The sequence below is a fragment of the Nyctereutes procyonoides genome, unplaced genomic scaffold, assembly GCF_905146905.1.
Source record: "Nyctereutes procyonoides isolate TBG_1078 unplaced genomic scaffold, NYPRO_anot_genome, whole genome shotgun sequence".
Classification (NCBI taxonomy): Eukaryota; Metazoa; Chordata; class Mammalia; order Carnivora; family Canidae; genus Nyctereutes; species Nyctereutes procyonoides.
Window position 1 is genome coordinate 7,310,611 of NW_026575137.1, and position 26,745 is coordinate 7,337,355.

General features: G+C 37.5%; 1 protein-coding gene across 1 annotated transcript in view; it reads left to right on the forward strand.

The window, feature by feature from the left end:
• The window catches only part of NECAB1 (N-terminal EF-hand calcium binding protein 1), a 182,521-nt gene that overhangs the window by 109,719 nt on the left and 46,057 nt on the right, over positions 1-26,745 (forward strand). The window lies entirely within an intron of this gene.

Consider the following 26,745-nt stretch of genomic DNA (forward strand, 5'->3'; position numbering starts at 1 on the left):
AGAAATAATCAAGATTTCTGTCAGAGTTTTTATCACTGTCTTAGTCTTTTCATTTTTTATACTACTCCAGGCCTGGAGCTCAAAGTACCTACTTGAAATCTGCTTTTTGTTGTTTATATAATAAGTGAATTAATTGTGCTCCATCAATTTCTTGGGGCTTTTTTTTTTAGTCGTATAAATGTACTTTAATCATTCTGAATATTTGAATGGTTTTATTTCAGCGATGACAGATTGATGAGTACTGAGGCTATAACATATTTATTTCTCCTAGAATCTTAATTTTACATTTCAGTATTAAAGTTTTTGAGGGATTCAGTATGGAACACACACACAAAAAAACCTATCAAATATGAAAGAGGAATAGGAAATTATAAATTAAATAACTGTCAGCCTAGAATACTAATTGCAGGATAGGCTTCTATAAATCTTTACCTGGAGGCTGTGAATGTTTCAGAAAAAAAACCTTCTGAGGCCAATGTGATCTAAGTGTCTTCTGATCAAGAAATTATGCTTTTTTTGCTACTGTCTGCTTAAAGAGAAATACAGCAGCAATTTAGATGATATATGTCCTCTTCTTTAATTGCTTATTTTTTTGTTCTGAAAAGGTTTCCTTCCAGCAGTGCTCTTAGGGGCACAGTGTTATAATCAAGAGCCTCTGTCCCTCATGGCCTCATGAGGCTGGCACCTGCTGTTTCTCTCCTGAGAAGCTTAACACGGACCCAGGAACGATCAAGGGGCTTTTTGTGTGTGTGTGTGTTTTAAACACTTTTTGATGGGAGGCAGAAGGAAAGGGACACCTGTATTCTAGTCTAGTCTAGAAGAGTTCTGTGACCTGGAGCAAGCTATACTTCTTGTGTGTGGGCCCCATTTCAGAAAGGAGGAATTTAGATTCAGTGATCCCTTCCAGCTCTGTAATGTATTGTCTTTGAATGATTTTCTGATTGCTCATGAAATTTAGTGATTTTTTTGATCCTGAATATTGTTTTCCACCACAACCGACTATATATACCCTGTTATCGTTATTAGATATCTCTCATTCAAAGCGAGACTTTTTAGTAGTTCTATACATTTAATGGAGGTTGAGAATGTTCTCCATTTAGCAAGCTCTGTGTGTATTTAGTGTTTGGCTAAAACCTTATTTGCACTCTTTATGTTTTTTGTGTGTTCACGTTACCTGAGTGTTGAATGAATGCTTTTTAATCTGTACAGCTGTAAAAGCAGGTGGTATATTTTATTTCCTTCTTTAATGCACCCTCACAGTTATATTTACAAAGGGATATTCAGCAAATAAAAGGTACCCCTTTACATATTTTATCCTTTCCCTTTTCTTCCAAGTAAAGATTAATCCATGAGCTTGAAAATAAAGCTTTTGTTTAAAGAAGAAAAAGACACTTATGTGGTGAAAATCATTTGAACATAGAGGTTTGGAAAGGTTTCCTTTGTTCGGTGTTCTCAAACTTTATTATTTTCATACTTATTTATGTGTATTTTACCGTGGTAAGAACACTTAACATGAAATCAGTCCTTTTAAACCTTTAAATGTACCTTATATTATTATTGACTATAGGTACAACACTGCACAGCACATCTCCGCGGCTTATTCATCTTGCTTAACTTGAAACTTAGAGCCTGTTGATTAATGTCTCTCCATTTCCCCCTCCCCACCAGCCCCTGGCAACCCTTGTTCCACTCTGATTCTTTGAATTTGACTATTTTAGATACTTCATATAAATGGAATTATGCAGTCTTTATCTTTCCACGACTGGCATATTGCTCTTACCAAAATATTCTCAAGGTTCATCTGCGTTATCACATGTTACAGTTCCTCTTTTTTAAATTTAAGGCTGAATAATATTCCACTGTCAGCCCACATTTTCTTTATCCAGTCGTCTACCTGTGGATATTTAGGTTGTTTCCATCCCTTGGCTGTTGTGAATAGTGCTACAGTGAACATGGGAGTGCAGGTAGCTCTTCAGCATCATGATTTCAAATCTTTTGACTAAGTACTGAAAAGTGAGATCTTTTAGTAGTTTGGTAGTTCTGTTTAATTTGGGGGGAAACCTCCATACTAGTTGCCTTGATACATCAGTTTGCATTCCCACCAACAGTATACAAAGGTTCCAATCTCTCCACTTCTTTGCCAACACTTAGTGTCTTTGGGTTTTGTTTTGTTTTGTTTTAAAGATTTTATTCATGAGATGCACAAAGAGAGAGGCAGAGACACAGGCAGAGGGAGAAACAGTCTCCTTGTGAGGATCCTAACGTGAGACTCGATTCCAGGACTCTCTGGGATCATGACCTGAGCCAAAGGCAGATGCACAACCACTGAGCCACCCAGGTTCCCCTGGATTGATTTTTTTTTTTTAAGTAACAATCATCCTCAGGCAATATGGTAGTTTTGATTTGCAATTCTCTGATATTTAATGACATTGAGCATTTTTTTTTTCATTTACCTCTTGGTTTTTGATGTGTCAACTTTGCAGAAATATTTATTAAAGTCTTTAGCTCATTTTTAAATTGGGTTATAAGGTTTTTGCTGTTACCTTTACAAGCTTTAGAGATTAACCCTTTATCAGATATGTGCTGTGCAAGTATTTTCTCCCATCCCATTGCTGTTTTCTTCAGTATACAGAAACTTTTTATTTGATAAGGTCCCACTTCCATATTTTTGTTTTTGTTGCCTGTGTTTTTGATGTCACATCTAAAGAAAAATCATTGTCAAGATCAGTATTATGGAACGTTTATCCTGTGTTTTCTTCTGGGAGTTTTACAGTTTCAGGTCTTATATTTAAGTTTTTTAAAACTATTTTGAGTTGATTTCTGTGATTACTGTAAATCTTAAGTATATTTTGAATTCATAGGGTCTGATGCCTCTGCCTTTGTTGTCCTTACTCCGCATTGCTTTGGCTATTCAGGGCCTCTTGTCATTCCATATGAATTATAGAATTCATTTCTGTAAAAAAAATGTCCTTGGGCTTTTGATAAGAGATTACATTAAATCTACAGATCATTTTAGGTAGGATCGATATTTTAATATTAAATCTTCTGGCCCAGGAACGGAGGATATCCTTGCATTTATTTGTAACTGCTTTACTCTCTTTGATCAGTTATTTTATAGTTTTCACCTCCTTGGTGAAATTTATGACTAGGTATTTTATTAAGTTTATGACTTAGGTATTTTATTCTCTTTGATAATATTTTAAAAGGGATTATTTTCTTAATTTCCTTTCCAGATAGTTTGTTAGTATATAGAAATGCAGCTGGTATTTATATGTTGTTTTTGTATCCTACAATTTTATGGAATGTACTTATTCGTTCTAATGTTTCTTTTTTATGGTAGTTTTTTAGGGCTTTTAATATAGATGATCGTATTGTGTTCAAACAGAGGCAGTGTTTCTTCTTTCTTTCTGGTTTGGATGTCTCTTATTTTCTTTTTCTGCCTTAATTGGTCTCGTTAGAACTTCCAGTACTATGCTGAGTAGAAATGGCAAGATTGGGCATTCTTGCCTTGTTATTGATCTTGGAAAAGCTTTTTGTTTTCCACCAATAAGTATGTCAGCTGTGGGATTCTCAAGTATGGCCTTTATTATGTTGTGAAGTACTTTTCTTGCATTCCTAGTTTGTTGAGAGTTTTTATCATGGAAGTGTATTGAATTTACTCAAATTTTTTCTGAATATATTGAGATTATCATGTGATTTTTATCCTTTATTCTGTAATGTGATATATTAATTGATTATCCTGTTAAACTATCCTTGCATTCAAGGGATAAATCCCACTTAGTCATGGCGTATGATAAATTGGGAGTGTTCATTAGTGTTCAATCTTCTGGAAGAGTTTAAGAAGTCTTGGTGTTAATTTTTCTTTAAATGTTTGGTAGCATTCACCATGAAGCCATCTGAACCTGTGTCTGTTGGGAGGTGTTTGATGACTGATTCAATCTCCATATTAGTTATAGACCTGTTCAGATTTTCTGTTTCATCGTGATTATTCATAGTAGGTTGTATGTTTCTAGAAATTTATCCATTTTTTCCTAGGTTATCCAATTTGTTGGAATATACTTGTTCAGAGTAGTCTCTTAGGATCCTTTATATTTCTCTGGCATCCATTGTGTCTCTTCTTTGTTTCTGGTTTTATATTTTAGTTCTCTCTCTCTCACTCTCATCTAGTCAAATATCAATTTATTTCTTAAAAAAAAAATCAATTCTGGGCAGCCCGGGTGGCTCAGCGGTTTAGTGCAGCCTTCAGCCCAGGGTCTGATCCTGGAGACCCAGGATTGAGTCCCACGTTGGGCTCCCTGCATGGAGCCTGCTTCTTCTGCCTGTGTCCCTGCCTCTCTCTGTGTGTCTCTCATGAATTAAAAAAAAAAAAAAATCAATTCTGAGTTTTGTTAATTTTTCTGTTATTTTGCTATCCTTTATTTCATGTATTTCTGTTCTAATTTTTATTATCTTCTTCTGCTAAATTTAAGCATAGCTTGTTTTTTTTTTCTTTTTCTAGCTCCTTGAGATATAAAGTTAGGTTATTTATTTGAGATCTGTCATCCATGTAGGCGTTTCTAGCAACAGATTTTCCTCTTTGTACTGCTTTTTTACATTCCATAAGTTTTGGTATGTTGTATGTCCATTTTGGGGAATCTTATTTTTTTGTTGTTTCTACTTTGGTCCATTGGTTATTTGGGAATGTGTTAAGTTCCACATATTTATGAGTCTTCCAGTTTTCCTCCTGTTATTAATTTCTCATTTTGCACCATTGTGGTTAAAAGGGTTGATGTGATTTCAGTCTTTTTGAAATGAAAATTTCCTTTGTGTTCCAACATATGATCCGTACTGAAGACTTAATTAATTCCAGGTCCTGTGGAAAATAGCATGTGGCAAAAAAGAAGGTATATTCCCAGAATCAGAGGGTGTACCCTCCGCCTTCGACAGAAGAACAGTAATGTCTCTCATCGCTTAAATAAATTTTAGCATTCTCCTGTTAGATGGAATGTTCTGCATATGTCTGTTACGACCATTTGATCTATAATGTGGTCTGGATCTTCCGGTTCCTTATTCATCTTCCGTGTGAGTCTTCTGTCCATTTAGAAAGTGGGTTATTAAAGTGTCCTGGTATTTTTGTCTGTTTTTCCTTTAAGTTTTGTCAGCGTTTGCATCGTATAGTTAGGTGATCTGATATTGCATGTATATACATTTATAACCATTATTTCTTTCTGGTGGATTGGTTGTTTTGTCCTTCTGGTGGATTGGTTGTTTTGTCCTTCTGTAATATCCTTTGTCTCCTGAGGGGTTTTGACTTAGTTTATTTTGCATGGTGTACGTGTACCCACTCCTGCTCTCTTTTGGTTACCACTTGTCCGTAATATATTTTTCCACCTTCTCACTTTCAGGCTCTGTGTGTCCTTAAAACTGAAATGAATGTCTTGTAGAGAACATCTTGTATGTTTTGTTTTGTTTCATCCATTCAGGCTGAATGGATGTGTTTTTATTGGAGAGTTGACTCCATTTGTGTTTAAAGCAATCATTAATAGGGAAAGATTGCCATTTTGTTATTTTCTTTTAGCCTATTCCTTTGTCTGTCTTTTCCTCTTGCTGTCTTCCCTTATATTTTGTTGACTTTTTGGTATTGATAGGATTTGCTTGCTTGCTTTTTCTTTGTGTGACTTTTATGGGTATAATTTTTGTGGATACCTTAGGGCTTACATAAAATGTCTTATAATTATAGCAGTCTGTTTTAAATAGATAAGTTTAATCACACACCAAAACTCTACACTTTAACTTCTCTCCCACCCACATGTTGTTACTGTCACAATTTATATGCATTCATACAGTGTATCTTTTAATGTATTTTTAGTTACAGTTACATTTTAATACTTTTAACTTTGATGCTGGAATTAAAAGTGACTTACCTATCACCGTTATAGTAATGCAGCATTCTGGATTCTATATCTACCTTTATTAATGAGTTTCTAATGCTATAAGGTTGCTATTTAGTATTCTTTTATTTCAACTCGAATAACTATTTTGAGCAGCCCTGGAGACTTTGGAGTGCTAGATGAAAGGAACAACTCTTTCCCCCTATGGGTGGAGGCTGAGAGCTGGAATTTCCATCTTCTCAATCTGTGCTGAGCATCGGGGAGGATTTATGGCATTTACCAGCCCAAACCACCATTTCAGTTTTCCGCAGGTGGCTAGATTGTGCCAGGGCTGTGAGAGCTCCTGGGGGAGTCCTCTTGGAAAAGTTGTGTCGCTAGACACACAAACCAATCCCTTCTCTCCAGTGAGAAAACCTGTAGCTAATCCTGATCCAGTTGGTGCTGTGCTGGGGCTGAGGTCTCTGATGAGAAGGCGTCCGGAAATCTGGCTGCAGTGAGCCTGGTTTCATGTTTGCCCAAAGTGCAGGAGACTTGTGAGTAGTTTTCGGATTTGTCTGTGACGTGTTGCTAAATCATTGTCTTTGCAAGGGGAAGGTAGGAAGGTTCAGGGCTTCTTATTATGCTGCCTTGCTCATGTGACTCTCCTATTGATTCTCTTAAGAATAAGAAACTGGAGCCTCTGTTTTTATTTTTTTTATTTTATTTTTTAAAGATTTTGTTTATTTATTCACGAAAGACACAGAGAGAGAGGCAGAGACACAGGCAGAGGGAGAAGCAGGCTCCATGCAGGGAGCCCGACATGGGACTCAATCCCCGGTCTCCAGGATCAAGCCATGGGCTAAAGGCGGGTGCTAAACTGCTGAGCCACCGGGGCTGCCCCTATTTTTTTTTTTTTTTTTAAGATTTTATTTGAGTCTCTGATTTTAAAGCCCATTTCATTTCTAGCATACCAAGTTGCTTATTTCTTGAAACTTCCTAGATTGTTCTGGTACAAAACATATCACTATTGAGATATATATAGAAAAGGAATGAATTGAATTATCTACTTACAAATGCAAAGGAGCTTTCCTCTCTCTCTCCCCACGTGTGTATAATACACGTACTGTAAATTATATTCTATGAATATTCAGGCTTAACAATGGGCAATATAAATTAAATTGAAACCAAAATATATACTTCTCAATCAAAAAGTTTAGTAATGTCCATTATTCACAAACACAGAAAAATGAACACTCTCAAACACAATAATGGGACTTTACGTGTTGGAGGGTGGGTTTGGTGATGTTTGTTGAAGACTACAAATGCTTAATAATTCAACTCCTAGAAATTTGTTTAAAGAATTTAGTATATGTGTAAGGGATCTTCCTCATGTAATAGTTTCTAATATTTGTTATAAACCAAATGTCCAACAGTATGGAATTGAATGAATAAATGATGAATATAATAGAAAAATACCATTTAGCCATTAAAAATTATATTGCAAATGAATATTTATGGATATGGTAATATGCATGCATTTTTAAGTCCAAATACCTAATTAAAAATAAGCACATAGTTGTTTTTAGAAAATTAAAAATATAGATGTGCTAATAACTTGGAAGTATAAAATACCATAAGATTCACCAATTTGGGGTGCCTGGGTGGCTCAGTCAGTTAAATGTCTGCCTTTGGCTCATGTCTTGATCCCAGCGTCCTGGGATCAACCCCCGAGTCAGGCTATCTCCTCAGCAGGGAGTCATCTTCTCCCTCTCCCTCTCCCTCTCCTCCATCTCCTCTACTTCCACCTCTCACCCCAGCTTGTGCGCACTCTCTCTCTCTCTTTCTCTCACTCACTCACTCATACTCTCTCTGAAATAAATAAAATCTTTTTTAAAAATTCATCAGTTATAAGTCTATGGTTAAATAACTCTCAGTAAATTTGTGGATTTGAACAACCACTACAACAATCTAGATTTAGAATATTCTTTTTCCTAAGTTTTTAATTTTAATTCCTATGTCTTAATAGTGTTATATTTCACATGTACAGTAGTGAGATTTGACAATTTTATACATTACTCAGGGCCCATTATGATAAGTCTCCTCTTTAATCTCCATCACCTATTTCACACATCCCTCCACCCACCTCCCCTCTGCTAACCAATTTGTTCTCTGTAGTGAAGAGTATTTCTTGCTTTGTCTCTTGCTTTTTTTCCTTTACTCATTTGTTGTGTTTCTTAATTCCATACATAAATGAAATGATATGACATTTGTATTTCTCTGATTTCACTTAGCATAATACTCTCTAGCCATCCATGTTGTTGAAAATGTCAAGATTTCATTCTTTTTGTGGCTGAGTAATATTCCATTTCAAACACACATACACCACATCTCCTTTATCCATTCATCTATTGATGGACACGTGAGCTGCTTCCATGTTTGGCTACTGTAAATCATGCTGTAATAAACATAAGGGTACATGTATCCTTTGAATACATATATATTTTTAGTTCTTATATCACTTATTTCTGCTGTATTCTTTATTATTCTCTTCCTTCTGCTTGTTTTGAGTTTTATTTGTTCTTTTTCTAGCTCTTTTAAGTGTAAGGTTAGATTGTTTGAGACTTTTCTTGTTTCTCGAGGTAGGCCTGTGTTGCTATAAACTTCCCTTAGAACCACTTTTGCTGCGTCCCAAAGATTTTTGGGCTATTGTATTTTTTTTTTAATTTGGACTATTGTATTTTCATATCCACTTGTTTCCATGTAATTTTTGATTTCTTGTTGGATTTCTTGGTTGACTCCTGAATTGTTTAGTAGCATGTAATTAGCTTTCATGTATTTGTGGTCTTTCCAGTTTTTTTCTTGATATTGTTTCTTGAGATTGAGATTGATTTCTTGAGATTGATTTTCCATAGCATGTGGTCAGCAATGATGCATGGTATGAGTTTGATCTTTTTTGAATTTGTTCCAACTTGTCTGTGCCTTGTGGTCTAGTCTGGAGAATTTTCTATGTAAACTTGAAAAGAATATGTATTTTGTTGTTTTAAGGTAGAATGTAATGAATGTATCTGTTAAGTCTATCTGGTCCACTGTGTTATTCAAAGCCACTGTTCCCTTGTTGATTTTGTTTAAAATGATCTGTTCATTGCTGTAAGTAGGGTGTTAAAGTCCCCTATTATTATTGTGTTACTATCAATTAGTTACTTTATTATTAATTGTTTTATGTACTGGGGTGCTCCTATATTGGCTGCATAAATATTTGAAATTGTTCTATCTTTTTGTTTGATTGTCCTGTTTATTATTACATAGTGTCCTTCTTGTTACCTTCTTTGTTTTACAGTCTGTCTGATATAAATATTTCTACCCTGTCTTTCTTTTTCACATCCATTTGCTTTCCTTTCACATCCATTTACATCTCCTTACTTTCAGTCTCCAGGTGTCTTTACGACTGAAACAAATCTCTTGTCGGCAGCCTACAGATGGATCTTTTTTTTTTTAATCCACTCTGTCACCCCATGTGTTTTGATTGGAGCTTTTTATCCATTTATATTCAATGTAATTTTTTTTTGAGAGTGGGAAAATGAGAGAGTGAAGGGGCAGAGTGAGAAGGAGAAAGAGAATCTGAAGGCGGCTTCATGCTCAATGCAGAGCCCAGCGTGGGGCTTGATCCTGAGATCATGACCTGAGCCAAAATCAAAGGTTGGATGTTCACCTGACTGAGCCAATCAGAGTAATTATTGATAGATATGTATTTATTGCCATTTTGTTACTTGTTTTGTGGTTGTTTTTGTAGTTTTTCTCTGTTCCTTCCTTCTCTTGCTTTCTTTCATGGTTTGCTGGCTTTAATGAAACACCTGGATTCCCTTTTCTTTATTCTCTGTGTATCTTTTACTTTGTTTTAATTTGTGGTTACCATTAGGTTTGTATAAACATCCTTTGCATATAGCGGTCCATATGAAGTTAATGGTTGCCTAAGTTTAAACCTATTCTTTACTCCTCTCCCCATTTTAGGTAAATGGTGCCATATTTTACATTCTTTCATTTTATGAATCGCTTGTCTGGTTTTCACAGAAATAGTTATTTTTACTTCTTCCATGTTTCCCACTTTTCATACTCTGAGTTACAGTCTTTCCTTTTCACTCAGAGTCTACTGTTTCTCATAGGGCTGGTTTGGTGGTCATGAATGACTTTCATTTTTGTCTCAGAAACTCTTTATCTCCCCTTCTATTTTGAATGATAGCCTTGCTGGATAGAGTAGTCTTGGTTGCACATCTTTCTTTTCAGCACTTTGAATGTTACCATGCCACACTATTCAGGCCTGCAACATTTTTGTTAATCCACTAATAGCTTTATGAGATTTCCCTTGCATGTAAGTATCTGCTTTTCTCTTGCTGTTTTTACATTTTTTCCCTCTATAACTGCTTTTTGCCATTTTAATTACTATGCGTCTTGATGTGGACCTCCTTGGAGTAATTTTTTTGGAGGATCTCTGTGCCTTTTGGATCCTGACATCTGTTTCTTTCCCCAGATTAAGGAAGTCTGCAGATACTATTTCTTCAAATAAATTTTCTACTCCCTTTTCTCTTTCTTATTCTTCTGAGTTCCCTTTGATATGAATGTCATTATGCTTAATGGCATCACCGAGTTCCCTAAGTCTGCTCTGGGCATAATTCTTTTATCTCTTCACTTACTCAGCTTGATTACTTTTCATTACTCTTGTTGTCCAAGTCATTAATTCATTCCTCTGCTTCCTCTAGCCTGCTATTTATTCCATCAAGTGTAGTTCTAATTTCAGTTAGTATGTTCTTCATCTCAGATTCATTCTTTTTTTTTTTTAATCTCTGTGTTGAGGTCTCATTGATGTCCTCCACTCTTTTCTCATGTCTATGAGTATCTTTATGATCATTACTTTAAATTCTCTATTAGCCACATTACTTATTTCCATTTTGCTTAGTTTCTTGCTGTGATTTTGTCTTTTCATTTTCTTTCAAAATGCATATTCCTCTGTCTCTGGATTTTGCCTAAATATCTATGTGTGTCTCTGTTTGTTATAAAAGTAAGCTATGTCTGTTATTCTTGAAAGAAGTGGGCAGGACAAGCACTGGTCCTCTTCACAGGGTAAGCCCAGCTATTGTAAAGACCCAGCCTGCTGGGGTGTTCTGTGAGGTGTGTGTGGGTAAGTATGGGGAACTTTAAGCTGCATGTGCTGGTACTCTACCTCTGGGGAGACCTGACCATCTGGGCCATTCCACAAAGTGCATGTAGGAAATATTTTAAGGTGTGGGCAACCTCTGTGGAAGGTAGGAAGATACAGGTTTGGCAAGGTTGGTGCCTGACTTCTGGAGGAGGGGACCCACAGCTCAAGGACTGGTGGAGGTGGGGCATGGTATGAATAAGTGAGATAGTGAATGCCAGCACCACACTGGGGGTTTGGGAAGGAAATGGTGCCTGCCATCTCTTTTGTTCCTGGAGAAGTCCCTTAGCAAACTCTGAGATTAGTAACTAACGCTCCCTCCTGTGTACCCCATGCATTTTTCTAACTGCTGCTTCTGTGCTGTATTTCAGTAGGGCTGTTTGTTGTGCTCTTTAAGGGTGGAGGACTCAGCTTCCCATGACCCTCTGGGTTTTGCCAGAACTGAGCCTGCTAATTTTTAAAGTTCTGGCCTGTAAGTCCTGCTTGTTGTAAGAACTCATAAAATTCAGCCCCACTGGTTTTCAAAGCCAAATTCTAAGGGAATTCGTCTTCCCCATGCAGGTTCCCCAGTGTGATAGTCTGTTTCTCTCTCTTCAGTGTGTCCATTGTTCGTTCCCTCCCTCCTCCTTCAGGTGGCCAGACTCAATAGGGTTTAGCTCCCCACTGTCTCTGTCTCTGCCCTCCCAGTCCTGTTCAGTGTGGCGTCTTCTCTCCATTTAGTTGCAGAGTTTGTTCTGTCAGTGTTCAGGTTGTTTTATTTTTGGTTATTTGCACTGATGTCAGTGTTACTTAGTTGTATCTGTGGGATGCAGTGAGTTTGGGGTCCTCCTACTCTGCCATTTTCCCTAGGCGTCCTTAGAATAATCATTTTAACATCTTGTATTGCTTATTTGTATTTTCTGATTCATGGTGAACAAATTGTTACTTTGAAAGAAAGTTATCTTTTTAATTTAAAAATTTAATACAGCTGTATCTATAGAAAATGTGTCCTAACTTTTCAGCCAGTTTGACCTATAATAGTAGATTTTTAGGGTACAAGTCAGCAGATTTTTAAAGTAGAGTTAGGGGATCCCTGGGTGGCTCAGCGGTTTGGTGCCTGCCTTTGGCCCAGGGAGCGATCCTGGAGTCCCAGGATGGAGTCCTGCGTCAGGTTCCTGGCATGGAGCCTGCTTCTCCCTCCTCCTGTGTCTCTGCCTCTCTCTCTATGTCTATCATAAATAAATAAATCTTTAAAAGAAAAAAAAAGTAGAGTTAGTTTTGGGATGCTTGGGTATCTCAGTTGGTTAAGCATCTGCCTTCAGTTCAAGTTATGATCCCAGGACCCTGGGATCCCATGTTGGGCTCCCTGCTCAGCTCTCTCTGCCCCTCCTCCCTCTGCTTATGTGCATGCTCTCTCTCTCTCTCTCTCTCTCTCTTTCTCAGATAGATAAATCTTTAACAAAATAGAGTTGGGTTTTTAAAAAAATTTTTATTGGAGTTCAATTTGCCAACATATAGCATAACACCCAGTGCTCATCCCGCCAAGTGCCCCCCACTCGGTGACCATCACCCAGTCACCCCAACTCCCTTCCCACCTCCCTTTCCACTACCCCTTATTCGTTTCCCAGAGTTAGGTGTCTAATAGAGTTGGTTTTTGTCAAGTTTTTTTTTTTCCCCATGGAACAATTACTACTCATTCATGAATAAAAAAGTCAAAACTTACCTACTAGGCTATGTAACTTTAAGACCTTAATCTCTTTTGACAAGTTTGTGAGGCTTAAGTAAAGTAATCATAGAAAATAATAAGCAGTGTTTGTTATGGTAGTGTTGGAGTAATAGATTCCTTGAATAACCCTTTTGTTTAAACAAAATAATGATGGGCACAATATATTTTTTAAATTCCTAAATGTATCAGATACCTAGAAAGACAGTAAAGACTCCTAATGGGCCAAAATCTAAGCGGGACCTCAAAAAATAGGCAGTGCAGGGAAGTTGACTTTAATCCTAAGTTTTACTTTTAAAAATTTCAGAACACCATGGGAAAGGCAGAAGGCCTAGCCATGCTCCCAGGGAGGCTCTCCAAGGAGTGCCCTATCTCCATGGTAAAGATTCCAATAAAAAAACCACCTTCATAAACTTGGAACCCAAAAAGTTTCACTGTTCACAAAAAGGAAAGGTACTCCTAATGGTCCTGAGGACCAAATAAACAAAGGGTAACTGAAAATTGTAAGTCAGCCCTTATGAATTTTCAAGCCAAATTTAAACTTCCTGTTTAGTGATAATAGCCTCAAGCCAAGAATTTAATTTAAAATTGTTCCAAGATAAGCAATTACTAGATAAGCATAAACTAGACCAAAGTAAACCAAATCCTCTTTTAATCCTCTTAATCTTGTCCAATAGGTTCCAAAGACTAATCTTGCAAATAATGTGTGCTGATGTTGTTTAAAAATCTCAACACACAGTCCAAAACTGTGTACATTGAAAATATCAGGCAGTGGATAAATATGTTAATATATCAATATATGATGGGGTTAAAAATGTGAAAAATTGAGTAAGAGTATACAGAAAAAGACCAAGAAAATTTGAGAAAGAACAAAAAATAGGTATGGGTCAAAAATATATAGCCGAAATTAATATACCAGGATACTAGCTTCGCAGTAGGTTCTGTGTAACAAGAAAGAATAAGGGAACTTGGAAGACAGAACTGAAGGTATCACACAGTGTGATTCAAAGAGACAAAGATATATATAAAGTATAAAAGATTAAGAGACAAAGAACTGAGTGAGAAGCTAAAACATAGAATCAGAGTTCTTGGAAGATGAGGAAGAGAGGTTAGCAGGAAAAACAATAAAAAAATCATATCTACAAACCATTAGTTAGAATATCTATAGAAACCTAACTTATGTTAGATTTGGCAAAAATGTATGGAAGAAGAGTAAATATTAGAAATTTTAACTTTGGCCCCAAAAGAATTTCATAAACAAGGTACAGAACACAGTAATATATCTATAATATGGTATAACTGATCATTTTAACTTCATCATATTCACTTTATCATATGCTTCAAAAAATAGCACTTGGAAGTTGAAAAGAAAATGAAAAACAGGAGTATGTGTTTGTAAAACTCAGCTATCAAAGGACTGATAATCAAGAACATTTAAAGAAGTTTTATAAAACAAGAAAGAAAAATCAGAGCACATAATAGGAAAAAGAAAAAAAGCAAAAATACAGGACAAATACCTTCCAAAGGGAACAGGGGAAAATCCAATAAAGCCTGCGAAGAATTACTGAAACCCACATCTAGTCCCACATCTAAAGTGCAATGTCAGATAATTTGTCCAAGCTAGTGGAGAACTTCAGGGGACCCATGCAGAATATTGATCCCTTGCACTTTAGAGTTTAAGGGACTTTGGGAGAGATTGATCACTTATTTGTGGTGAACTCTAAAGGTGAGAGCATGTGATTGCAACTTCCTCTGCCTTGTGGCACAGAGAAGAGCGCATTTGCAGGGTTAGCAGACACATGTCCAGTGGGAGCTGGAACAAGGGTTCCTCAAGAGGGAAAAGAAGATAAAATATCAATACTTCTCCTATTTAAGAAGTTTTATTATATTGCATCTAAGTGTTGATTTCTTTATTTTTTGAAATATTTTATTTATTCATGAGAGACACAGAGACAGAGAGAGAGGCAGAGACACAGGCAGAGGGAGAAGCAGGCTTCATGCAGGGAGCCCGACGTGGGACTCGATCCCGGGACTCCAGGAACACGCCCTGGGCTGAAGGCAGGCACCAAACCGCTGAGCCACCCAGGGATCCCCTGATTTCTTTATTTATGCTGTTTGGCACCTGCTGTGATCGCTGAATCTGAGATACCATAGCTTTGCTCATCGCTGCAAAACTGTCCACTCTTGCCTCCTTCTTCACCTCTTAGAACTCTACAGAAAGACCTTCTCATTTTCTCTGTCTCTCCTATTGCATATTATCTGTCTTTGTGCTTGTATTTGGATCATTACTTCAGATTTATATTCTATTTCCCTAAACCTCTCTTTATCTGTATCTAATCTGATATTTACTCTGTTCATTGAGTGTTTCAGTCTTTTTAAGTTCATATTGCTTCTTTTGAAATCTGCCTGGCTTTGTGTCATACTCTTTCCTTTCTCATGTTTTCAATTACCCTTTTTAAAAAAAATTATTGAGCATTGAAGCATGTTTTTGTAGATACTTTTTTATTCTCTTTTTCTTTGTGCAATATGGATACATAGTTAGATTGAATTTTTTTAAGCTATGAATTCATATGTGGATGAGTGAATTGTTGGGTATTCTGAGAAATGTGGTTAATGATTGTTTTTCCTAAATAAAGAATATATTTTTTGTTTCTGACTGGAGCCCCAGGATATTACTAATATAGAACTACTTTAATCTCTCAGTTTAGGAATTCTCTGCATCTTGCAGGTAAAGGAATTGAACTTCAGACTCTAATGTGAACTAAGCTTTGGTTGGAAGTTTTCAAGAATGTTTTGCACCCATAGCTAGGCCTGAGACAATTTGTCATCTTTCTTTATGAATCATGTTCTTTTGTCTCTTCTACTTCCAGCTCTCCCCAGAGTTATAATCTGAAACTTGAAGCCTCTGGCTCAAGAAAATGCCTAAAGGACAGCAAGGATTTCAGTGCTAGATTATAACACTAAAGTCTGTGTGTCTGTTTCCTCTTCACTTGGGGGCGCTGCTAGGTTTTTTTTTTCTTTCTTTCTTTCTTAGAAGCTCTGCATGCATTTATTTATCATGCTTTAATATTTTTGTGAAAGAAGTATTTTTTAGGAAATTTAACAAATTCTGTTGCCAAAAGTGGAGCTTCCAGGAATTTATTTTTAAAGATTTTATTTATTTATTCATGAGAGACACAGAGAGAGAGGGAGAGACACAGGCAGAGGGAGAAGCAGGCTCCATGCAGGGAGCCCGACGCTGGACTCGATCCCGGGACCCCAGGATCACGCCCTGGGCTGAAGGCGGTGCTAAACCGCTGAGCCACCTGGGCTGCCCGAAATTTTTTAATGTAAATATTACTTTCCAATTTACAATTTTGAAAATGTATTCAGAACTGGTTGTAAGTAATCTGTATCATCATCTAAAGGAGAATATAATAGATTTTTATAACCCATTTTTCTTGTGCTCCCGGATGGTTCCCTGCATATTCTTAGTCACATAGGAGTTAGGGGGTCTTTGCTATTTGTGATCCACCCAGGATGTGTGTGTGTGTGGTTGGGGGTGGTCAGCAGGTTGCATTAGTTTAGTTACCTTGTGCCATAGAGACACGTCTACCATGAATGCTTGACTCATTGTTCAGGATGCATCTGAGGATTTCAGCCTCCAGCTGAAGCCTATCCAGATATTTCTAAAGTGAACCAGAAGACCTTAACACAAACCTGATTTTAAGAAAGGCGAGCCGTGGCTATGATTTCAGTCCATAGCCAGTTTCTTCTTATGTCGACCAGTCATTTTCTAGAACACTCAGGAAAAATATTCAGTGTTGTCTCTCAGTATAACATTTCAGACTTTGGGACACCTGGGTGGCTCAGAGGTTGAGCGTCTTGTTTTGGCTCAGGGCATGATCCTGGGGTTCTGGGATCGAGTCCCACATCGAGCTCCCAACAGGGAGCCTGTTTCTTCCTCTGCCTATGTCTCTGTCTCTTTCTCTGTGTGTCTCATGAATAAATAAAATCTTTAAAAAAAAAAAAGTTCCAGACTTTAAAATGTGAAAGACATAGGGACACCTGGGTGGCTCCATCGGTTAAGTGTCTGCCTTGGACTCAGGTCATGATCTTGGGTTGCTGGGATCCAGCCCCTTTCAGGCTCTCTGCTTAGTGGGGAGTGTGCTTCTCCCTCTCCCTCTGCCCCATCCCACCTGCAGGCATACTCTGTCTCTCAAATAAAATCCTTTAAAAAAATCTTTTAAATGTGGAACACATAAAGTATGAAGTTACAGGTACAAAGAGATTGTTTATATTTCTTGTTGTTAGCCACTTCTGTATTGAAATGTACTGAAACCCCGTATTCCATCGGTCTCTAGGGCACATACATATTTACTTTTTCACATTTATGAAATGGGAATACGTCTTGCACTTGATGGTGGATGAAATTGAATTGCAAATATTTTTTTTCTTAGTGGCATACAAAATACAAAAAAAAATGCATCTCATAATGGCACTGTATGTTTGATGAAATATAATATTTTAATTTTTTAAAGTCTGGCAAAAATCTTTGTGTATTTATTATTCTGAAGAAGTTATTATTCCCAGGAATAATTTTTCCTGAACAGAAAGTTACTGGAATGTTTTGGTATTCTATCCATAACTGGACCACAAAAGCAAGTTAAATCCAAAAACATGTCTGTGCTCATATGTATTAAGTCTCTACTATTTTCCATATATTATGCTGTTTGGAAATGCTCCTAAAACTTTAATACTTGATTACTCCTCTGTCATAGGATTTGTTTGGATCAAAGACAAGGATAATATGTCTTTGAAAGTTGAAAGATAATAAACGACGTTTTGAAGATGTATTTGCCTCTGAAAAATTCAGTAACTTAGACATACTAACTCAACATATTTTAAGATTGTGGTTAAAATAGAACTATCCATCTGACACATACATACACTGTTTAGGAGGAATCAGATTACAAGTGTGTGTTACCTTTGAGGTACTATGTGCTTAAAAATGATATTCAAAAAGTATGTGAGCAATAAGGTAGAAAGCATCATATTTATGGGGAAGAAATTTTATTTGCAACATCAACAAACATAAATTTAGCCCAAATTATGTGTAAATATAGCTCTGTGCTCTTCATGCTGAAAAATTTAACATTTGGTTCTATGTTACACTCCAGAAAAATACAGGCTAGCAGTTGAGAAGATAGTATAGGAGAGGTGATAAAAATTACTAATTTGGAAGTGTTTACAGATTTTCTTGTCCTACTGCCTGCCAAAGATTCCTGTATTTTACAGCCCTTAACTGTCTACTCCCACAATCTCTCAAAAATATGAGGATAGTGTATCCCTACCAGGCTGGCTCCTACACATAACTTTCGTAAAAATAAAATTAAAAGGAGGAGATTCATGCAAATCATATGTAGAACTTAATGATTATAGGCAAACTCTTCAAACCACCACCCAGATCAAGAAACCAAACAAACCTACCAGCTTCCCCAGCCCTTCCATGTGCCTTGATCTAATTATCTTCCCTCCTCCTGAATGTAGTAACCAAATGGATTCCTCTAGTGATCATTTCCTTGCATTTTATTATGGCTTCATCACACTAATATTCATCTCTGAAAACTATAGTTTAATTGTGCCCCTTTTTATGTGTGTTAACATGTCTTTTAAATTATAGGTTACCCTGCAGTCCTTTAGAGGGATGAGGTACTCATGGATTAGATTTTGCTGATTGCCTTCTCATTGTGCAGTTCCTGTTCATCTAACAGAAGAAAGTGGCTTCTGGGGATTTTAATGATAATCCAGTTTTTAGGTTTTTGAGATTTTGTGTTTTTTTTTTCCCCGTATGTCATTTGCTCTTTAAGTCTAAGTACACAAAGAATTTTTGCTTTGTCTTTTAAAGCCCAATAATTGTACAGAAATACGTCTTGATGTTTGTTCTGATTTGATATTCTTAGGTATGTGATGTGCTTTTTTCAATCTAAAATTACCAAGAGGCAGGAATTCAGTAAAAGCATTTATTTGGGAACAAAGAAAGAATTGCCATTTGAGGTACACAGATTTGGGCAGCAATCCAAACAGTGTCTCACTTGGGAGCAAAAGTTAGGGATTTTTAAAGACAAAAAGAGAATGCCTGTGTAAGTTGTTTACCTGTACAAGCTGTTTACAAAGAATTTTGGTTGATGTTGGAGACAGAATACTAATCTTGCCTAACCATAATTAGTCGCTAAGGCTATCACTAAGCAAAAGTCTCTCACTGTGGCAAGTTACAAGTGTTATTCTTGCAGAGTCCTTGATGTGTGGTTTAGCCCAATTTAAAAGTATATGGTTCCGGGATCCCTGGGTGGCGCAGCGGTTTGGCGCCTGCCTTTGGCCCAGGGCGCGATCCTGGAGACCCGGGATCGGATCCCATGTCGGGCTCCTGGTGCATGAGCCTGCTTCTCCCTCTGCCTGTGTCTCTGCCTCTCTCTGTCTCTGTCTCTGTCTCTCTCTCTCTCTCTATCATAAATAAATAAAAATTTTTTAAAAAATCTTTAAAAAAAAATAAAAGGATATGGTTCCATGTGAAGTCGTGTGTAAGGCTCACCTCCTTATGACCTCCTGGCTCCATTTGAAAACACCTCAATACACATGACTTCATTTTATTTCACCTTTCATGCTTTGAATATCTAATTTCAAATATTTTTTTAAATCTTTTTATTTCAGAAAAGCATTCTTGAATAATGGGTTCTAGTATTGGTACTGTTCTTTTGCTAATTTCTATACTTCTTTAAGAGCTCTATTATAAATGTGTTGGGTGTTCTTTGTCTATGTTCAATATTTGTTATGCCCTCTCCAATCTTTTTACTTTTCTCGGTTTCTTTTGATTTTTGAAGATAGCTTCTTTTTCATTTTCATTTATTAAGGTGTTACCTGTTATATTTATGTGTTCTTGTGTTCCTTCTAATTTAGATTTCATTTCTGAAATAATTTTCTTCTCTAATTCTCTTCTGAATTTTGTCACCTTGTGTCTGAGCTAATCTAACTCTGATACATGTTGTTCTTTCACTTCTTCATTTTCTTTTTTCAATGTCTTTTAGCTCATTTAAAAATACTTGGTTATACATTTGATCTGTTTAGTGAGCTCTGTCTTTCTGGTGTGCCTTCATTATCTGCAGGAATGCTGTTTTTCCTTTAATATCCTTTTTCTTATAATAACAAAATAGAAGTTAACCTTAATAATTTTCTGTTGCCCACTTTATAAAGAATATTAATTTCCCTGAATTTTTCAAAGATCACTGTGTTCAGAATGTTTTTTTTCTAGCTTCATAGAGCTCCCTTGTAGGTGGTTGTCTTGTAGTATTAAAAAAAATATAGTGACTTTCCTTCTAAGAGTTCCTGGCGCTGTTCCTGTCCCCTACTTTGAACTAAATCTTTATATCTGTGACCCCATCCTGCTCAGTTTTGATTTGACACCCAGCAGTTTCCCTTCACTGTAGGGCTCTCTTAGCATATAGTATTAGCTAGTTGATTTTTAGAGTTCACAGGGCTGGGGTGCCTGGTTCGTTCAGTCCATTGAGCCTCCAGCTCTTAATTTCAGCTCAGCTCATGATCTTGGGGTCATGAGATCGAGCCCCACATCGGGCTTCATGCAGAGTTTGCTTGGGATTCTCTCTTTCACTCGCCCTCCGCCCCTCCCTCCTGCTGGCACTCTAAATAAATAAATAACATCTTAAAAAAAAAAAAAAAAACAAGCTCACAGAGCCTCCACAATTCCAGCCCCAGTAGGCTTTATTAGGATGTTTTATTTTCATAAACATGAAAATAAAATGGATTTTTTGGATAAAATTCCTCCTGGGTTTAGCTGCTTCTCAAGTTAACCCATTTTGCTTTCTAGTGAATATTTGTTGGCTGTTTTGGAGTTCTCTCATCCAGGTCTGTCAATGTATCCCATGATTTCTGTTTGTTTCTTCTTAAACATCCAGTGATACCATCAGTGAAGATCTTGTGTCTGTCAGTAATTTAGTTCTTACCCATTTGTCATTGGAGTTTCATGATAATACCTTGAAATCTAGTTTTATTGCATTTGTTGTCTATGGGAGTTTTTGTTGTTTTTATGTTTGTTCTGTCTTTATGAGAGGATTCCAAGAGTTTCAAAAGCTATACCACCAACATGGCCATCTTCTCCAGATCCTGTTGTTGTTTTGTTTTGTTTTTGTTGTTGTTGTTATTGTTGTTGTTGTTTCTGGTTTCTACAATTCTGTGATGCAGAATAAGGAAATTGGCCTTGATGAATGGAAGCGGAATTACAGTGGCTTGAGGAGAAGGGAAGAAATCTTAGCCAGTATACATATGAAGATATGGGAGAGAAAAGAGGAAAAGGAAGTAAAATCAGACTACAGGTTGAGAAGTAATTTTGAAAACGTTCTGGAAAATGAAATGCCCTGGAAGAGGATACAGCTTGTAGGATTCAGAAATGATAAAGAGGAATGCAGGAAGTGTTGCTTAGATAGGTATATTGGGGCCCCTGTACTATCCTGGATGAGAAACAAGAATAGAAACACTTTCTAATTACTTTCGCAGTTGAACTCTGGATTTTTACCTGACCTTCTCAAAGACTTAATTCCATGGGTCACAGCTTCAATATAGTAAGAAATAGGTGTATAAAAGGTATACACTTCTGAACAAGCAGGGTAGGAGATGTGCAGTACAAAATATATAAAGGCGTGCCTGGGTGGTGCACTTGGTGCAACCAAGTGTCTGACTCTTGGTTTCGGCTCAGGTCTCATCTCAGGGTTGTGAGATCAAGCGCCATATCAGGCTCTGTGCTCAATGCAGAGTCTGCATGGGTTTCTCTCTCCTTCTCCCGCTGCCCCGCCCACTGTACTCTCTCTCTCAAATAAATAAATAAATCTTTTTTGAAAAACCAAGTACATATAGAAGGAACTCTTTTGTAGCTTAATATTTATGAAGTTTAATATTTGTGAAAGTTTAATATTTGTGAAGATCCTGCTATACACTGAACACTGACATAGATTCTAGCAAAATTCTGAAGTGAACTATTCTCGCAACATTCAATCTCAGGCTTGTGAATTTTCAGCCAGTTATCTGTTCATTACACTCTGTAACATTGTTCCTCCAATGGACAGATAGCAATGATGAACATTTATCGGAAACTAGAAGCTAGACACCTTACCATGTGCTTTACAGGCTATATTTCATTCAATCCTCACAAGTTTATGAGCTTGGCACTATTATTATCTATAGTTAGGAAAACGGGGACTGAGGTCCAGTACTTCCCCAGGCTCACACTGCTGTTGAGTGGCATAAACACTGATTAGGACTTATGTGTAACTGTCTTCAAACCCAGATTCTTAATTACCACCCTGTGTTATTAGATGTGATGAATGGGACCCAAGTCTTCATCTTTTACCTATTAACCCTCAAATTTGGGCTGACTCTGTTTATGTTTCCACATTTGAATCCAGGTATTTTTTTTTTAACCAAAATTCTACTTGTTTGAGGATTACTTCCAAGCAGAATGGGATTATTCTTTGGGAAAAGACATTTAAGGGGCCATATGTTCTTGTTAGAGTCTCCTGGTATGAAATAGCAGTAGAAGGAGCCAGAGGAAAGAAGCCTACATGAGATCAATCTTTGGGATCCCTGGGTGGCTTAGCGGTTTGGCGCCTGCCTTCGGCCCAGGGCGTGATCCTGGAGACCTGGGATCGAGTCCCGCATCGGGCTCCCTGCATGGAGCCTGCTTCTCCCTCTGCCTGTGTCTCTGCCTCTGTGTGTGTGTGTGTGTGTGTGTGTGTGTGTGTGTGTGCCTCATGAATAAATAAATAAAATCTTAAAAAAAAGAGATCAATCTTTGATGACTCTGGGATGAGCCCTCTACAATGGAGTTCGTCAATGTAAAGATCTTTAATAATAGAACTCCTCTCTAAAATATTTTCTGATTTCGAACTACAGAATAGGTCAACACAGGGCTTAGAAATTAGTTTATTGGTAATTTAATAACATTTTATTCTAAAACTGTAGCCTTGTTTTCTCTTTCACTAGCCTGAAAAATTTATATTTCCTTTAATCCTTGGGGCTCTGCAGTGTGAAAAATATGTTAATCTCTTGTGCTGCTATCTAAAATTTCTAACTATCTATCTGGAATTAACCTCAGTCTATTTTTTCAATAGTTTGAGTTTTGGATTAAGGACCAGTTTTTTTCCCCTTATGATCAAGGGGTAGCACATAACAGCCAATCTTCATATTGACTCAAAAAACTAAATACTCCAAAACCGTAAACCCACACGCCACCCCTCTCAGTGTCCAAGCATCAGCGATTGTGTCCAGTGCTGTTGGATACCTCTTAATATTATCTGAAGAGTCACTAATGAGGTTAGCAAAGTCTAACCTCTGAATTAAGGACCAGTTTTTTTTAAGGCTTAAAATTGATCTAGTGTTCTCCCAGTTTAAAAGAAAAGTCATTTAAAATGAAAGTCTAAAAAAAAATTTAAATAAATAAAAATGAATGTCTAAGAATGTTTACAAAAGTAGGATGTAGATAAAGCATGTAAGCCAGTTATTATTTTTTAAAAGCCAACAGTTTGGGGAAGAGGAGAAAGAAAGATAACCTTATCTTTGTAAAAGTGAATTTTCCCCTGGTCTCAGAGCCAGCACAGCTGTCTCCCTTGGGAACAGGGAAGGCTGCAGGGGCTTGGATCAAGCAACTGTCAGAAGCAGTGCCCCCTGCTAAGTGTGATTGCATCTGATCTCGTAAACAAGAAGGCGCTGAGACTGGATGTCACAGACTTGATTAATTTTCAAGTGGGGCAAATACAAACAGGGAAGACTGATGCTATGATTTTGCTGATTAACTCCGATGACTCATAGTGGTTTAGCAGCCGGGATCTCTCCTCTTCCATTACGCGGATGGGCAGGAGCTTGCTTCTTGAGAAATGATCGGACAGTGAAGATGCTCAGACAGTCCCCCAAGAAACCCCATTTTCAAGGAACTCTGCTTCTAATGCTGGCTCTTGATTTGAATGAATCCTCACCCTGTTCCAGCTCCGCGCAAAAGAAATAGGCAGATCGAAATGGTCACACTCTGGCTTTCCAGAGACACAAATGGAAATATTAATGCGAGTTAACAACTTGCGCTTAAAGATGAATTGAACTGACAGTTATCAGTGACATGGATGAACGTTATTGGGATCTGGGGAACGTATTATTAGGCTTCATTTGCCCATATCCTTTCTAATGGACGTAAAGGACTAAACTGTTTTTGGAAAAAGTGGCAGGATCAGGATATCAGGTACCGTCTGTAGGGTTTTTGACTGCTTCACTAGACCAGCGGATGTTCTTTCCGCTAGTCTCTCAGATTCTGGATTTTGCTTACAGGAGCATGTGTTTTAAGCCAACATATCAGTCTTTGGGGAGTTCAGCACGCAAAGATCCCTTTTTGTACCTGCAGAACCAACACATTTGTTGAGAATAGAAAGGGCCAGGCCCTGACATTTTCCAGCTTGTTATCTATTTAATCTTCCATCTGCTTCTTTTGCCACTGCCTTCCAAAGGAACATCTGCTGCACATCTGAGAGAAGGAAAGGAAGATTGGCATCATGCCACCTGGGTCTGCCATCCTAAACCTTGGGATTCAGATTAAGGGAAGGGAAGAAGACTAACAAATGGGCCAGAAAATGAAATGAGGACGAACAGTCTGTTAAGAACAAAGCTTTATTTCCATTTATTGCAGAGCCCACACAACCAGGCAAGCTGGACAACAGTGGCTGCCATCAAGGGCTAGAGGCAGGGGGAGGCAGCTGGCGCCTGGGGAAGGGCAGGAGCAGTTTCCAGGGCTCAGCCATGCCCTCTGGTGCCCAGATCTGCAGGTAGTCTCCTGCTGCTCACATACCGTTTAAGCATTTATGGGGCTGATGCTCCATTTATGGGGCCCAGCTTTGTTCTGAGCATCCTGGAGGCAGAGACGATGATAAGATAGATTTCCTACCTTTAAAGAGCTGGCCTAGGATGAGGGAGACGGGCAAGTAGACGGCAGATTACAATATGCAATAATAGATTCTACACACTGGCTAGGAGCACACAGAAGGGAAAAGAAATGCCCTAATCTCATGAAGCAAAATGTTGGTTCAAGGAAAGGAGAGGCTCTACAGAGATGGTGCCATGAACGGAGTCTGGAAGGATAAACAATAGAAAACAAGCTCTTTTTTTCTCCTTATGATCAAGGGGTAGCACATAACAGCCAATCTTCATATTGACTCAAAAAACTAAATACTCCAAAACCATAAATCCACCTGCCACCCCTCTCAGTGTCCAAGCATCAGCGATTGTGTCCAGTGCTGTTGGATACCTCTTAGTATTATCTGAAGAGTCACTAATGAGGTTAGCAAAGTCTCATCAGAGTAGGGGAGAGAAGTCTAAGAACCACTTCTTAATTTGCTGCTATGGAGTAGCCAGTTGTTGGATTTTAACTGCCCTTAAATATTGAACTTTGGCATCACCAAAATCTTCATATGTAAGACCACACTAGCTAGCCCAGTGCATGTTCAGACTTAGGAGTTTCTCTGCAATCAGGTATTGAGTGAGCAGCTGGTGTGGGCACCATGAGGCACACAGAAATAGAAGGCATGACCTTTGAGTCTAAAAAACTAAAACCTAATTGCAAAAAGAAGCCGTTAGTTCTATAGTTCTGACATGACAAATAATTAACAATTAACTGAGAAAACAGCGAGGCTAATGTGATAATGCACTGCTCCGTGAACGTATGCTCTCTTCGCTTTCCAAGCTGTCTACAAACAGGTATAAAATTTTATCATTTGCTTTAGTGTCCGTGTATACTGAGATGCAAATGTAATTGGCATAATCTCTGACTACACCAATCTGTTGTTTTGGCGTTTTAATAAATTTTGTTTTATCTATTTTATTTTTTCACATTTTTAAAATTTAAATCCGTTTGCCAGCATATACTCTAACACCCAGTGCCCGTCACCCAGTTACTCCATCTCCCCACTCTCCTCCCCTTCTGCAACCCTTTGTTTATTTTCCAGAGTTAGGGGTCTCTCATGGTTTGTCTCCCTCTAATTTTTCCCACTCAGTCCCCCTCCTTTCCCTTATAATCCCTTTTACTGAATCGCCTGGGTGGCTCAGTGGTTGAGCGTCTATCTACTTTTGGCTCAGAGCATGATCCGGGAGTCCCAGGATCGAGTCCCACATTGGGCTCCCTGCATGGAGCCTGCTTCTCCCTCTGCCTGTGTCTCTGCCTCTCTCTGTGTCTCTCATGAATAAATAAATTAAATCTTTTTTTTAAAAAAATCCCTTTCACTATTCCTTATATTCCACCTATGAGTGAAACCATATGATGATCGTCCTCTGTATTTATTTTATTTTTTAAATAAGTTCTATTTAAAATATATGCTTTCACAAAATGCAAATGACTGCAGAAACATCAAGCACACCTTTTTTTAGACCACATTTTCTTTTCAAGAGAAAACTTTTCTCAATTTAAAAACACAATTGAGTAACTTTCTGAAGTTTTTATTGCTATTGACTAACAAGCAATTTGGTAAAATTAAATATTTCGTGTATTTGTACCTTGAATTAACTTACGGAAATCCTTAGGTTACTACAAGCATGTAATGTTTTGGTCTATGGTTAGTTTCTTAGGTGGAGTTTAAAAGCACTAAAATGTTTAAGTTTTAAATCAGATCATTAGATATGAGAATTCCCTGTGTTCACCTACGAGAACGGGCTTAAAGAGAAACTGATGATTGAAACATTTTATGATTTCAAAATAGGAATGAAAGGAGGATTTCTGTGGCATTAGGTGATTGAGCCATCAGAAGAACAACTCCAAAGTAACCTTTGCCAGGAGGCCATGATTCATTATGTCCTAATTTAGGGTGAAGAGGCGCACAGAGTATTTTTTTGAGTTGGAAGGTATGCCCGAGTTATAGTCCGATTTGTAAATTAGAGAGCAGAGACCCAGAAAGATTGACTAATCATGTCTTTGTTTTTTGGGTTTA